Raw genomic sequence first — 5,000 nt, 5'->3', positions numbered from 1 at the left:
CGGCCCAGGTAGCACGGACGAGGCCATCGGCGCCCGTCGGCCCGCGCCGTCCCGTCAACGCGTCCCGAGCACACCGTCGGACGGGCCCGTCCGCGGCACCGGGTCATCGGCACCGTCGGCACGCGCCGTCCCGTCAACGGTCCCGAGCTTCCACCGTCGGCGGGCCCGTCCGTGGTACCGGGGCATCGGCCACCCGCCGGCCGCGATCAACGCGTCCCGAGCAACAACGTCGGCCCCGTCCGCGCTACCGGGGCCTCAAGCACCCGTCGGCACGGCGCGTCCCGTCAATGCGTCCGAAGCACACCGTGGCCCGGTATACCACGTGCTACGAGGCCGTTGCACCCGTCGGCCCGCGCCGTCCCGTCAACGCGTCCGAGCACACCGTCGGCCCCGTCGACCCTACCGGGGCCGTCGGCACCCGTCCGCCCGTTCCGTCCGTCAACGCGTCCCGAGCACAACGTCGGTCCCGTCCGCGCTATCGGGCGTCGCGCGGACACCCGTCGGCCCGCGCCGTCCCGTCAACGCGTCCCGAGCCACACCGTCGGCCCCGTCCGCGCTATCGGGGCCCGTCGGCGTCCGTCGCTCCGCGCCGTCCGTCAACGCGTCCGATGCACACCGTCGCCCCGTCCGCGCTATCGGGTCTGTCGGCCCACGCCGTCCCGTCCACGCGTCCGAGCACACCGTCGCCCGTCCGCGCTATCGGGGGCCGTCGGCAACCGTCCGAGCCACGTCCCCCGCGCTACCGGGGGCCTTAAGCACCCGTCGCTCCGTTCGTCCGTCAATGCGTCCATGCACAACGTCGACCCGTCCGCGCTACCGGGGCGTCGGCGCCCGTCGGCCCGCGCCGTCCCGTGAGCTGTCGTCGCACACCCGTCGGCCCCGTCCGCGCCATCCATCGGCCCCCGTCGCGCTCGAGGGCGTCGGCCCGCGCCGTCCGTCAACGCGTCTGGAGCACCCCGTCGGCCCGCCGTGGAGTGGCGCGTAACGCTCCATCGCGCGAGTTGCTGCGTCCGTGCACAACAAACCAACCCAATCTGCGCTACGTAGGAAGCACATCGTCATACCTTCCTTGGTCCTTTTTCGCGTCTCTCTCTCTCGTGCCGTCTTTCGGTCCAAGCCTTCCCCCCAGCAAGGGTGTGTTTCCCCGCTTTTGGACCGTGCGTGGGTTGAAACGCGCCGTGTGGTTTCTTTGGACCGCGGGGGTTCATGGGCGCCGTGGGGTTTTTCGGGAAGCGGGGTTCATGCCGGCCGTGGGGTTCAGCGCCTTGGACCGCGGGGTTCACGGTTGGGATTTCTATCCGGGTTGCCACGGTGCTTGTGGGGTTTGCGGCCCGCACGAATTTTGCAACTATAAGGGAAGTATGTGCCACTTCCCCCAACTTTCCAGCCCCGTTTCAAGTGATTACTTGCGTCCCTTGTATTCGGCACTTTCTTATGAAATTGATCATGCATTCGTGTCCCTCATTCTCGTGTCCTCTTGCGTTCAGTTTTCAAGTTGAGTTCTTGTACGTGCGTTTGCTTGCCTGCAGGTCCCGTTTGCATCGCAGGTGAGCGGGCGCGGCCCCGTTTCCCGCGACGCCACCGAACGAGGGCTTCGCGAGTCCCCCGACCCGACGTCGGCCCGCGGCCGTGGTTGTCACCACGTTTTCGGCCCGTTTCCTCGTTTGCCTCTTTGTTCCGTTTTGCCCCGTTTTCCGCGGTTTTCCGTAATTGCCCGTTTTGCCCCTTTTCGTGCGTTTTCTCCACGTTCCTCAAAGTTTTTCACCGTTTTGCCTCGTTTGACCGCGTTTTGCCCCGTTTTGACGCGTTTTCTCACGTTTTTCAGCGTTTTACCTCGTTTTGCCCCGTCTTACACCGTTTGGGACCGGTTTTTCACCGTTTTGAGCATTGTTCGCAGTTCCGTCGTTTTGGACCGTTTTCTCACTGTTTCATAGTTTTCAAAGTTTTTCAAGTTGTTTCTCGCGGTTTCCCAATTTTTCGGTATTTTCTGAATTTCTCCTCGGCTTCGGCCACAAGAACACCCAATGGCGGGAAATCAAGAAGATGAAGAAGGATACAGGACGGAACCGGAGCTTCATAGAGCCCCGAAGAAGAATAAAGAGGAAAAAGTCGCGACAAGACCACAAGAGTCAATGGAAGAAAGACTAGAGGCACGCATCATGGCCTCTGTAGAACACCAAATAAACATGATGTCTGCCAACCTGAGTGACCTACTGCAAACGCAGCTAGGTCAGCGACATGAAGACCGCCCGGGAACAAGCAATGTCAACACGCGGCGAAAACACGCAAAGACGACCGCGGCCCGGGAGATTAGAGACAGTGGACGAAGATGAAGACGAACCGGATGACCGAAGTGAAGGGCGCTACTACAGCCCCGAGAGAAATCTAGAAGACGAAAACAGACTGGGAAAATTCAAACCCTGCCCCAGAGAAATACCGAGGCCACCGCACCTCACTGGCACTCAACAAGTGGTTCAGTGAGGTCGAAGACTACATGCAGTGGAACAACATAGGCAAACGCCGATGGGTGCAAGTGGCCAAAACCTTCCTGGCTGACGACGCCTATGTGTGGTTCTTCAGTGAACAACCTTCAAAGCACTGGGAGGACTGGGAGGACTGCAAAGAGACATGCTTAACTATTTTGTGCCAGAGAATGAAGGAAACAAAGTCAGAGATTCGTGGCGCGATCTGCGCCAAGACGGGCCCCATATCAGAGTACGTGGTCAAGTACCGCCGCCTGATGCTGCAACTCCCACTCATGCACACAGCAGACAGGCTACATGGATTGCTGTACGGCCTTAAGCCTTGGGCCCGTCGCGAGGTAGAGAAGCAGAATCCCAACACATGGGAAGTAGCCGCCAACATGGCCGAGAAGCTACGGGATACAAATTCAACCCAGGGTATCATTCCACACAACCCTCGTCCCAACAATTTTGCCCCCAATAATGGGCCTAACCACCTGCCGGGCGAGGCCGCGGAGTTTCGACCCAGTTACAAAAACAATGGACCCCGCTCACCACCACGGAGCTTTTTGGCAAGCAATTCTCACAGCCCCACATCGAGCAGCTTCTCCTCCAATACTTACAAAAGCAACAACAACTACCCGCGCACCGAGCGTGTCTGGTGCCGTGACTGCAAGCTTGAGCATGGTCCCTACTTCCCGTGTGTACGCCAACGCAACCAAGCAGCATCCTCATCTAGCAGGGTCAATACCCTCCAGATAGAAGAACCACTTCTCCCCCCCGAATAAGCGTCGAAGAACTGGCTAGTCCTGGGGCTAACCAGCAACCTCGGATCGGAGCAGTGTCCCTCCGCCCGCAGTGTATGGCAGCAGCAATAACAGACATTCAGAACTTGTATGTTCAAGCAACAATCGGATACCAGAAGCAATGGATCATGGTAGACTCGGGCGCCACACACAACTTTCTGTCGCCACAATGCGCGAGCGCCTGGGCCTACGTCTCACCACCGTCAACGAAACAACAGTAAAGTTTGCCCAGGGAAAAGAACAATGTCAAGGCAGCTCGTCAGGTCAGGATCGAGTTGGGTGAATTCACATGTCGGCTGGATTCATAGTCCAATGGTCCCAATGGGATTTTGAGGCAATCATTGGTCTCTCCTTCAACGACAAGTACCTCATTGCTCTACTAGGCATGAAGGTGGACCAATTACTGCTAAATAATCAAGGCAAAGCAAGCAGTGACAGTACAAGGCGCCAGACTCACAACAAGTCAAGCTTTCACCCGCCAGGCGCATATGCAAACCAACTCGGCTCCATCAACCGACAGGACCCGGCACAGTTAGCAGCAATGAAAGGCAAACAAAAAGTCCCGGCACACTCCTCACCAAGACTCAATCTCATGAGTGCAAAGCAAGCAGAGCGGGCCCTCAAGAAAGGAGCTCAAGTTCACCTCTGCATCGTGCAGGCAAAGGAACAGCCACAGCTAGGCTCAACACCATCAGCATTGAGCAAGTCAAAGTGGGTGACCCCTCTCTGACCCCCATCCTCCAAAAGTACAAGGATGTCATGCCTCCAGAACTCCCCCCCGGCTTACCCCTCCCCGTCAAATTCAACACGAAATTGACCTCATCCCAGGTAGCACCCCCCGGCAAAGGCCCCCTACCGCATGAACGACACCGAGCTCAAAGAGCTCAAGAAGCAACTACAGGAATTGGAGGATCAAGGTTTCATCCGGCCAGCAGCTCTCCTTTGGGGCCCAGTGTTGTTCGTCAAAAAGAAAGATGGCTCGATGCGGCTATGCGTGGATTATCGGGCCTTGAACAAAATAACCATCAAAAACAAGTACCCAGTCCCGCTGATGGAAGACCTCCTAGACAGATTACGGGGCGCCAAGTACTTCACGCGCATCGATCTACGTTCAGGGTATCACCAAGTCCGCATCGCACTCAAAGACATTGCGAAGACCGCCTTCCGCACACGCTACGGCTCGTGGGAATGGCTTGTCCTGGGTTTTGGTCTCACTGGCGGCCCGGGCACATTCTGCAGAATCATACATGACAGTTTCAGGGACATGATAGATGATTTCCTCATCACATACATTGATGACCTCCTGATTTACAGCAAGACACTGGAAGAGCACCAGAAGCATGTGGCCGCCGTACTCCAACGTCTCGCGAACACCAACTATATGCCAAGCTGGAGAAGTGTGAGTTTGCTGTGCAGCAGCAAATCGAGTTCTTGGGCTTCATCGTCACATCCGAAGGCATTATGGTGGATCCTAAGAAAGTTGACGCTTGTCATCAAGTGGGCCCCACCAACATCCATCAAAGAAGTCCGAGAATTTGTGGGTTTCTGCCAGTACACCGCCGATTCATCCGCGACTTCAGCAAGATTGCGGCCCCACTTACAGAAATCACAAAAGGCCACAAACCTTTCCAATGGACAACCAGAGAAGAAGAAGCTTTTGAGAACCTGAAGATTGCCATGTGCAGTACACCTGTCCTCCGACTGCCCGACTTCACAAAACCCTTTGAAGTCC

Source organism: Adiantum capillus-veneris, unplaced genomic scaffold, assembly GCF_014529385.1.
Source record: "Adiantum capillus-veneris isolate H3 unplaced genomic scaffold, ASM1452938v2 Hic_scaffold_284, whole genome shotgun sequence".
Taxonomy (NCBI): Eukaryota; Viridiplantae; Streptophyta; class Polypodiopsida; order Polypodiales; family Pteridaceae; genus Adiantum; species Adiantum capillus-veneris.
This window is presented reverse-complemented; position numbering follows the sequence as displayed.